Source organism: Chelonoidis abingdonii, chromosome 3, assembly GCF_003597395.2.
Source record: "Chelonoidis abingdonii isolate Lonesome George chromosome 3, CheloAbing_2.0, whole genome shotgun sequence".
NCBI lineage: Eukaryota > Metazoa > Chordata > Testudines > Testudinidae > Chelonoidis > Chelonoidis abingdonii.
The window spans coordinates 159,400,267-159,411,662 of record NC_133771.1 but is presented as its reverse complement, the minus strand read 5'-3'; the positions used below and the strand labels follow the sequence as shown (position 1 = coordinate 159,411,662).

The 11,396-nt window shown below is 42.6% G+C and overlaps 1 protein-coding gene across 1 annotated transcript in view; it reads left to right on the top strand.

Annotated features, from left to right (window-relative positions):
- Positions 1-4,289: 4,289 nt before the first annotated feature.
- The window catches only part of LRFN2 (leucine rich repeat and fibronectin type III domain containing 2), a 219,182-nt gene continuing 212,075 nt past the window's right edge, over positions 4,290-11,396 (top strand). Inside the window, exon 1 of the mRNA XM_032790200.2 lies at positions 4,290-4,535. The gene's annotated coding sequence lies outside the window, so the exon portion shown is untranslated. The remainder of the gene's footprint in view (positions 4,536-11,396) is intronic.

Sequence of the window (11,396 nt, the reverse complement as noted above, 5' to 3'; positions counted from 1 at the left end):
ACACTCAAATACAGCACTTGAACATCCCAGAAACAGTGCCTGCAGCGCTGGGAGCACAGCCCCACGCGCAAGCTAATCCCCATGAGAAGGTGAACATGCAGCGCGAGACTCTCTTCCCACGCTGGCGCTCACTCAACGCTAACAGTCGAGCGCGTAGCCAACCGCAGGTGGCACTTGAGGAAATCACCGTACAAGAATTCAAGCATTTGTGCCGCTAACTGTTGCATAAAACCCATAGGGAAAAAATTATGCTAGTGTTATTGTTACAGCTCTCAAGTGAACTCATACTTGCTCACGCCTGTTTGTCCAAGGAAATCTGTAATCCTCTACTAAAATTCTAAGTGTTTCTGACAGGTGATGGGTTACTTCATAAACCAGCCATTACTATTCTATCAAGACACCATATAACGTTTTTGGACCAAAATCCTCCAATTAAAGAATTTTGCACCCATGAATTAAAACAACTTTAATCATCAACCAATTTCCTAGGGGGGGTGTTTTCCCAGATGTGAAGAAGCCTGCAAAACAGCAGTGAACACCAGGAAACAGTCTCAGCGCGACAACATCTCCCAGCGCTGCACTAATCCCAGAGGAGTGAACATCAGCGCGGAGAACCTCTCCCCAGCGCGGCGTGCGACTACCTAACACGACGTATCAATCTCAGGCACTTGAAGGAACGTACCTTGTTACAAGAAGGCATGGATTTGGGTCCCGCTAACTGTCTAAAACCCAAGAAAGAAATTTAGCATGTTCATGGCACAACGGGGGGGGGGGGGGTGTTTTCCAGGATGGGAGAAATGGAACCACATGATCTCCAAATGCCCATGACAAATTGCATTGTCAATCACAGTGGCAAAAAATTCAGCACCTTAGCTGCATGTTCATGAAGACAAGTGATGTTTGCAGCATGTGGAATCATCTTGGTGGCTACAAAAGTATCTGTCTGTTTTGCCCTGATGTAATCTCATTCAAACCTTCATTGGGTATTGACCACAGACCTGGTATTACACATTGAACAAGAAGCCTCTCTATTATCAAAGTTCAGTGTCCACAGTTAGTTGTTGGTGAGAGATTTTTATGGACTTCATTGATTTCTGGCACTGCAGTGACACTTTGTGGTTAGTGCTTTGGTGTCTGATTTGGAAGCATAGTCCTATTATTAGCCCTTATAGCATCAAGAGACCTGTTTTTTCTGTCTGTGCTGCCCTGCCACATCTTTTGTAAGAACTGTATGTGATTATGCCTTTTGGTTTAACTTTTTTTCCATTTGAAACACATGAACCGAGATTTTTCAGAAGTTAGTGTCTCTCAGGCTCCTAAATCCGTGTTATAGGAATCTAAATAAGTGACTTGATTAAGAATTGAGCATTGACTTCAGTCAGCTTCTCAGCACCCTTAAAATATCAGGTCACTTACTTAGATAGATACTTCGAGGTATGGTACCTATTAATGAAAATCTTGGTGGTGTTTTCCCTGCAGGGCCCCTCAGTGTTGCTCTTAGAAGTGTGCGTTTGGGGGCAGGGGGAACGAGTATAGCCATACAACAGATAGAAGATGGTTCTGTCCATGGTCTCAGCTTGCTGCCGCGTTGCTACTGCTATCTAGATTAGGTCAAAAATTTCTGACAGAAGCATTTTCCATCAGAAAATACTAATTAGATTAAATCCATATGTTTTTCAGGATCAGATTAAATTTGTGTATATTTTTGATGACCAACTATTTTGTTTTGATATGCCCGATTTATCATTTTGACTTGAATATTGTATTAATAGTAAATATATTTTCTTATACTGACATCATTTTAACTTCGTTGTTTTGACTTTGAAGTGATCCGAAGCATTTTGATAAGGTTGTACTGGTGCTTCTGAAATGAAATATTCAGAATTTTCATTTTTGCAGAAAACTGACTCTTCCTTCTGATTTGGGACTAAAGAAAATTTTGAAATGTTGGCATTTCCTAGCAAATGAAAACTGAGTTTCAACCATCATTTAGATTTGAAGCCAAAAGGTATGGGGGAGGGGAACATCTCTTTGCAGATACTTACTTAATATACCCATCCTTATAAAATACTTTGAGGTCTATAAATGAAAAGGTCTGGCCAAATCCTAAAGCCTTCCCTACTCCCTGACTTCAATGGGAGTTTTGTCTGAGTGAAGATAGATTAAGGAACTTCAGGACTGGCCTCACTATTACTGATACCATGTGTAGCATGGGCTCACAAGTGAAATGTATCCCACATACAGCTGTTTCCCCTGTATTCACTGTACCAGTGTAAGTACCTACACTGATCCCACACCATAGTATACAGGGAACATCTCTGTGTGGAAACTCTGCCTGGTGTCTGCTATGGTCACCCCTCTGTACAGAGGGCACGCCAGGAAGTCAGAGAAGAGGCTATCTGAGGGCGTCCAGAGCTGTCTACAGTGATACATCACTATGAGCATCTCAGATGTGCAGCCTTGACTTTTGCAATCACTTTAGAAGGCAAACAAAATTGTATTGGAAACCTTGGGGACGCATTTTAAAGACCCATTTCTATTATGCAACTGATTCTGCTGGTCCCATTGCATGGTTGCCCTCTGTATGCATATGAGAAGCAATGGACAGACTGGCCACTACCATGGCTGAGTGTGGAAAACCACACTTTTCATGACTTGGACCAGTTTCTGATCTCACACCAGTTTCGCACTGGTGAATCTCCACAGGCTTCAGTGAAGTTATACCAGTGTGAGAGTGGATTCAGATCTTGTGCGTCATTGGAATGAGGGAAGGTGGTCATTCTCCAGGGCATAAGCTACTGCCACTTTCATGGAAGTTAAAGAGAGATTTTTGCACTTCCTGTGAAGCATGTGGTGCTGGCCACTGTTGGAGACAGGATAGTGGGCTGGAGGGAGTGGGGGGCGCTCTGGATCTGATCTGGCAAAGTGATTCTTATTTAAGATGCCACTGCAAAGCTGTACTTGTGTTTCTTTCCTGCAAGTACATTATAAACCAACCCTCTTCTCCTCAGCCCCTTTTCTAATCCTGCATTCTGCTTTTCCCCAGATGCATACAAGAGACTTCACCAGGCAGTGGAAGCAGAGAAAAGATGATACACAGTTGAGGTTTGGTGGGCTGTTAACTGAAAGGGCTATCAACCCCCATGGCTGATGATGATGATATTTAAAAATTCTTATGCCTTTCAGTACAAAGGCAGATCTACTTGCAGTCAGCAGCATGCAAAATAAAATAATCCCTTTGCACTCTCCTCTTGCTGGCACTGAAGCTACTGAAATATATCCAAGAAAGATTCTTCCTCTAGTATTAAACAATATGAATGGAACTGACAGTGCTATTAGATTGTTTTATAACTACCTTGGTAGTAACATTTTTGGCACAGTTGCCATTCAACAGCCCTTTCCAGCCTGTGTGTTTCCCTCTAAAATTTCACCTCTCCCCAAGTGCCCCTTTCCCTCCCTCCCTCCCCCCTGGGGAATTAACATGCTTTCTGCCAACAAACGTTGACTATTGCTTCTGAGGATTTAGCATGTCAGGCAGTGTCTGCCCAGCTTAGGATTCTATTATTATGCAATGGCTTAGGAAGGCAGTGCTTTGCCACATAATTACAGAGCCAATCTGTGTTAGGAGCAGGGGTTTGCATGCTTCTATGGCACCAAATATTCTTCGTCCCTGCCATCCAAGACACTTTTATTTTTGAGCACCTTATTTTTAGCATCTACTTTTCCCTTGCTTTTTTTTTCCCCTCCCGTTGGACATTTTGTTGTTTCAGTAGTGGTGGGAGCATATTGACTTGTCTGCCAGGGTTCCTATGCAGCATAAAGCACTTGCTGTATGTTATATCAGCAGAAGAGGTAAGAAGAATTCCTGGAGCCGCTTGCTAGGGTGGTGTGTGTGGATTTTTTTTCCCCCCACACTGCTCATCTTACAAGCTGTGCAGGCTCTGCCATCTAGAGCACTTTGAGAGATCACTCCAGTTTGCTTTTTTTTCCTTTTTCCAGCTCTGTGTGTATGTGTGTATCCCTCTCTCTCACCCCTGTCCACGTCGTCATCCCCCCCATCCCAGTGCCTACACAAACACACACACACACACACGATGAGCTTGCTAATATGAATATGAAGACTTGCAATGCCAAAATGCATGTGGTACTTCTGGATGCACTGGGATCAAAATCCTTGAAAAGCCTGCAGGCTGCTTAGCCTTCCAAGACTGGGGTTTTTAAATCAAGCAAGAAAAGAGCAAGTTATTCACCTCTCTCTCTCTCTCTATATATATATATATATTTTTTTTTTGGTGTGTGTGTAAGTGTGCTTTGGATTTTACTGAATAAGGAGTCTCAGGGATTCACTCACTTGGACTTCACTAAATCAGCTTCCATCTGCCAGCAATGCTAGTCTGCGATTTGGGAAGCTGGAGCTCAACCTAGGATTTTGTCTGATATTATCTCCTTTTGAAAAACGATGTGTGGCATAGAAAGAGGGTCTAAGTGCCTGTCTGAAATTATTGTGAACCAGAGATAAATGTTACTTCTCAAAGGTAAGTGCTAGGTTGTTTATAAATCTATATAGATACACATTCATATCTCTTTATAGACGTACTCACCTCTCCGATGTTAGAGAACCCCTTTGTGATGGATTTTAAAGGCATTCGATAAATGTATAACTTTATTGTTAGCCTAGATAATGTTTCTGTGGCAAAATGAACCTTAGTTTTGTTTCTGCTTTCCTCTCGGTATGAAAAGGAGTTCAAAAGAATTTTTTTTTTTTTTTTTTAGTGCTGATGGCAATTTTTTTTTTTAAAAAAATCTCCAATGTGATCAGATTGAAAGGGGTTTGGAGGGAAGAAGAATAATTTAGTTTGGATTAGAGGAAAAACTGAAAAATAGAGTAAGATGTGACTCACTTACACTTCCTGGAGGAATAATAAATCCTGTAAAGCTAAAGAAGAACTTTGCTGGACAGAGCAACTCTGAGTATAAAAACATATAGTACAAGAACAGAGACCTTGGCAGATGTCATAGGAAGAAATGGAAGGTAAAGGAACAGATGGGGGAGAAGAGGAGGGGCGGAGGAGGGAAGCTGGAACCAGGTTCAGTGTCTTGTCTCACGATGGTTGGTGGTAAGGGTGGTGCTGTTGTTGCCGGGCATCCAAGACTGGCAAGGTGGACAGGTGAGAGATGAGTACTTTGGCAGGTATATACCATGTCATGTTGGTCCAATGTTGCCAGCTCTTGCAGGGAGTCAAATATCTGACAAGCTGGGCATTTTGGAGGGTGGGGGCACGTAAGTGATATGGTGGAGTAATATCAAGCACATATGTATGTAATACCTGTACAACAAAACTGTCCTGCTAGAATTTAAAAACAAAAAGGTGGAGATCAGCCATGTAGCCAGCAAGTTCAAATAGAATGACTGGACACACTGAAATACCGTTTTTTCTTTTCTAAATATGAACTGGACAGCTAGTATACTGTAGCATTCTGGAACTCAGTGACAATCTCAACTAATCCACACCCAAAACAAAGAACATTGGTTTTGCAGCAAGAATCACTTTGGGCAGGGGTTCATCTCACCTCTTTTCCAGGGAGGTGCCAAAGAGGCATCAGGACCGGTGGAGTTGTTATTTTCCATACTTTATTGTGCATATTAATAGAGAAGGTAACTTTGCACTATACTCAAAGAAGAGACAAGCTCTGGAAGACATGATACTAGTAGCTTAAAATTTGGTGCAGTTCCAAATGCATTGATTAGTCTACAAAGAATTAACTTTATAATACAGTAGTCACCACTGCAAAGTCAACACTTACCAGCAGGTATCACACAATTACCACAGTTATTTCCTATCCTTAGGGGGAAACCATGCCATTTCAAATACCTCTGTGCAGTAGGTGTTGACTTTGCATAGAATGTTCTCCACTGGAGAGAACACTATAATGAAGACTTGAGGGGACAGTGAAGGAGGGAGAGACTGGTAATTACTCTTACTCTTATTGTGTGTCGGGCTTGTTACAGCTTCACTGTAAAAGCAGCAAAGAATCCTGTGGCACCTTATAGACTAACAGACGTTTTGGAGCATGAGCTTTTGTGGGTGAATACCCACTTCGTCAGATGCATCTATTCACCCACGAAAGCTCATGCTCCAAAACATCTGTTAGTCTATAAGGTGCCACAGGATTCTTTGCTGCTTTTCCAGATCCAGACTAACACAGCTACCCCTCTGATCGTTTCACTGTTATCACTGTTTGGGTGATTAGTTTGCAGTGCTTACAAATTGCCACGTATGTCATTTGACACATTCTGTTTTCAGCCAGCTTCATCACAATCGAGTAAAGCAAAGGAGACTCCAGATCTCATCCAAATTAGCCAGCAGTTTTTGGGAAGAAAAGTATTGCAATGGGGGTGGAGCTGGGGGGTGGATGTGGGGGAGGAATCTCTGTAGGCTGGCTTAGTATAAAAAGCTTCAGATGAATTCTGTCATGCAGATTCTTGCTCATGTACGCTGTGTTGTTTTCTCCCTCTCTAGTACAACTATTTTCTGTTGCATCTTAATGCTGTACAGTTTGTGCTGCTTAATATGCCAATGTATCCAGTGCAGAGAGCAACACAGTCAACCCTCCAAGCCACTATTGGCTGCTTTGCCCTCACTCTCTCCCACTGTTCAGAGCGTTAGTGATTCTTGTTTAAATTCAAATATGGATTTAGTTTCCCCCATATGGGAAATATAAATAACGCACTTAGCATTGCTGCAGCAGCGTCTGTTTTCCCTGCTCTTCAGAGATGGGATCAGAGCTGACAACTCTTTGACAATTCCTTATAAGTCATGTCGTTCTGTCCTTTTCCAAAGAACCGTCTGGCTGGCTGGCTGAAGTTTGAAATGCTGCAGGGGCAGGTCCATTTTGGGGAGTGTGCCAAAAAAAAAAAGATGTGCTTCACGATGGATTTTGTATTTATACAAAGACCATATGCCTCCGTGTGTGGAGAAGCTGACTCAAATAATCAAGTTTTAATAGCTGTAGGTGGGGATTTTTTAAACATATTTTTAAAGTGAATTAATGTTGAGAAAAGTACCAGATCGACAGCCCTGGAGACTAAATTCTGCCATTTTATCGACCCAAAAGGTACAATATGGGCAGTGGCAGTGCAATCTCCTCCCTTACTATGTCAGACCTGACCTACAAAGATCACACATAGGGTTAGAAAGATGATTCATTCCTTATTCAGCCCACATTTTGGGATCTCTGCTGAGACTCCAAGGATATCACTCACTTAGGTTAGTTTCAGTAGGGTTGGGTTTTTTTAATGTGTTGTGGACACCTGTCCACTAGGAGCTAGACTGAGAAGCAGCAACACTTCTCACGAAGGCCACCAAGTAACTTCTAGCCATGCCTATCAACTTGAATCAGTGACCTAAAACCAATGGGCTGATTACTGTATCCCATTACCTTTTCCCTGAGCCCTCTAAGGTTTGACTTATCATTTAAACTCGACTGGAGTATTGTGTTCAGTTCTGGGCACCACCTTTCAGGAAAGATGTGGGCAAATTGGAAAAAGTCCACAGAAGAGCAACAAAAATGATTAAAAGGTCTAGAAAATGTGACCTATGAGGGAAGATTGAAAAAAAAAATGGGGATGTTTAGTCTGGAGAAGAAAAGACTGAGAGGGGACATAACAGTTTTCAAATACATAAAAGTTTGTGAGGAGGAGGGAGAAAATTGTTCTCCTTAACCTCTGAGGATAGGACAAGAAGCAATGGGCTTAAATTGTATCAAGGGCGATTAAGGTTGGACATTAGGAAAAACTTCCTAACTGTCAGGGTGGTTAAGCACTGGAATAAATTGCCCAGGGAGCTTGTGGAATCTCCACCATTGTCTAACCTGCTCTTGGAAAACCTCCAACCACCTGTCAGGGATGGTCTAGATAATACTTAGTCCTGCCATGAGTGCAGGGGACTGGACTACATGACCTCTTGAGGCCCCTTCCAGTCCTATGATTCTATGATTCTTGACCAAGTTTCCCACTACAATGTCTGGATTTATATCTTTATGGCCCACATATATAAATCCATGGCAAGGTGCTGATCCACTTTTACTGTACAATGCTAGCTTCCTCTGAAACAGGGTGGGCTACCAGCACAGGGCCTGTAATAATAATAATAATTAATAATTAAAAAAACAAAGATCATGTCAACCTCAGTGTGACAAAACACTTATTCTGGCACCAGCTGTCACTTTCCCATATAGCCCACCTCCACATTGGGTGGAGGGGGATTGTAGTAGGTTCTTCTGATTCTAATAACCCAAATTACCTTCTGTCTGGGAGGCTGCCAGAGCCCTGTGTGAAACTAGCAGATGTAAACAAGTCATTAAAAGGCCCACAATGAGGCTGCACAGAAAACTGAAAAATGTGTCCCTTAGAGACATCTTTACTTCTCCAGGCACATCTTTCTTTTTTTCCCCTCTCTGTCTGCATGGAAATGGGAATTTAAAAACACTACTTTGGAATCCAATCTCTTCCTGCTGCCTTATTTCCCATCTGAATGTTTATGACAACACCTTCATCTCCACTGCAACAGACTGTCAGAAACAGAGGGTTTTGTCTTCAGGTCGGGTAGTAGTGGCAACAAATGAACCTGTGCCAACCAAACAGCATCTCCCCATACAAAATGCCTACTAAAAACAGAAGAGAAGAGACTTACAGAAAAGAGGCTGATACAATGCTCAGTCTGCTGCCATTGACTTTAGAAGGAGGTGAGTGAGGATGCTTGACACGTCACAGGATCAGGCATTTAAAGCAGAATTGTCTTGCCAAAGTCTTCTGTGAGGTGTCAGTGTCTCTGGAAGTCTTCCTTCAGAATTCTTGCTTCAGGTCACAAATGCTAATGGCATAACTGGATGTGCCTGCTAAGAGCCAATAGGCCTGCTAAAGGGGTAGCTGGTATGGATGCTGGGATTCTGGATGTGGTAATTATGGGTACAATAAGGTCTATAATATGTTGTTTAAAAGGCCTCTGGGCATGACTCCTCTGAGCTGACCTCTAATCCTACCGGCAGGTGTTGTGCTATCACAGTAGCTGTGATGGGCAGGGGTAAGATAAGGAGAGAGATGCTGGAATAGCAGTCAAATCCAAAGGCTTGGATTCTGGTTGGTTACAACATAAGAGGCTGCACCGGTGCATCCTAGTCCATGTCAGTATAGTGTCTAACAAGAAGGAAAAGCAGGATTAAGGATGAGGTCAGTTGAAAGTAAATGATGGCTAAGAGCTGCTTCTGCATTTTAGTTATTTTTTGTTGTTCTGAAAAGCCACTTTAAAAAAAAAAGTATGTGAAAGCTCATTGCAGGATAATATTGGGCCAAATCTTTCCCTTGAAATCAGTGGCGTTATATCAGAGATGAACATGGTCCCTTTATGTACAAAGCTGTGATGAAATCCTGCAATGCTTCATTTGGATGATTCTAAAGAACTTAGGTCTGAGTCCTTTTGATTTTCACACTGCTGAGTACAGGATAAACTTCTAAAAGCAGCAATAAGATCACACATGTGGACTGGTGTGAGCGGTATTGGAGAAGTAGCCATCTGAGAAATGGCCGAGCTATAGGAAGTAGGTGAGAAAGTGATCTTTCGCTCCTTGTATCATAACTTGCATTCATCTCCTCTGATGGAGGAGAGTCCAAAATGGGATCAGATATGAAGATTCCGTAGCTGTTCTCTAGCCATGCATCAGATGAGGTTAAGTAAACAACATACCAAGCAGAAATAACAATCCTTCCTTTGTGGCTGCCTGCTGATGGGAATGGGGAAAGGGAAATAGGGTGATAACTTCAAACATAATCATCTGTGGCCAAAAAAGAGGTGGGCTCTGGTATTAGTGGGTGGATGGCATCTGCGTGTGTTGGGGAGGAGATACTCATTGCACCATAAGTGATTTTAGCTGTCAACATGGAGATTTAATAAGGGATCCAGTAAAAGACCTTCTGGTGCTGAATGAAAACAAGGAGCAATTAAGTGGCAAAGGGAGAAACTGAGAAATCCTGTGTCATGGTTCTTTCAATGTGCTCTATCTGGTTTGAAAACAACCCATAACAAACATCTGCCACCTCAGAGATAAAAAAACAAATCCTTCCCAATCATTTCAATAAACACTTGATCCCATTCCCTCCATGCATATTACTGGGAGTACATTTATATGCCTGATGATCAGACAGTTCTGCACATTCTATACTTTAAACACCATGTATAAAAAGACACACAGGGAAAAAAAACATATTGACAGAGCATAAGTTACTTGAGTGGAGACAACTTGATCAGTTTCCTAAACTGACTGCTGACTGGTATTTTGTGTGAGTTAACTCAGATATAAGTGAACATTGCTGCTGCCTGATATTTACTGTATATTGGTTTTTAAATTACAGTACAACATTGATTCCTTGCTCTGAAAGTTTGGCCTGCACTTTCTCCTGCTAGTCAGGTCAGGTGACTTATCTGTGCTTGAAGTGTTCAGTTTAAAAAAAAAAAAAATCCAGCATCTCTTGTGGAAGTGAAATCCTCCTTAGAATATTTGGGTTTTGCAGGCTCCCTCTGACCCAAATATCCTTCACTTATTGCTCCAAAAATGTCAGTGCTCAAGGAAAAACCACTGTGATGTAGGTAGCTATTTTATAATCTCACGTGACCAAGTAGCAGCAGGAACCATGAGCACTTGTGTTCATCTAGACTTGTCAGGAACAATGCAACCTTTCCTTTTGAATGTGGGGGGGGGGCCCTGCCACAGCAGTCAGATCTGTTGTGTCTCACCTTTAGGTTAGATTACTCCAGTGTTGCCATCTTCAGGATGAGCCTGACGACCACTCAGAAGCTTCAGCTACTGCAGAATGGGGACATGGTGCTCTCTCAAAGGTGATTCCTCTTCTCTTCCCTCCTCCCCGCAAGACCAGATTACACCTGTGCTCTGTAGTCTCTTGGATCCCATCCTGCACAGTTTTGATTGCCTCCAAGTCAGTGGGAGTTGAAGGTGCTAGCATGTTTCAGGAGATACATGACCTTTGTAATGAGCTACAAATGGGCCAGTAGGCACAGTGGAGCTGTGACAACATTAATGCTCTGGCAAACAGAAGGCCAGATTGGCAGCTGGTCAGAAAAGCAGGAGGATCAGTCACAGGTTAGAGATGTGAAAGGGATTGGGGGAGGGACCATGAAGGAAATTTGATAGGTTGGGAGAAGAAAGTTAGTTATATGGCCCTTATCACCTTAGTCTGAGCACCTGGCTAAAATAAACAGGGGCTGCTCTAGGCACCAGCAAAGCAAGCAGCTACTTGGGGCAGCCCATTTGCAGGGGCAGCAGCTGGCAGGGCTCCATCCTGGGAGCTGAGAACTGACAAGGGGCCCTGGGAGCTGTAGTTT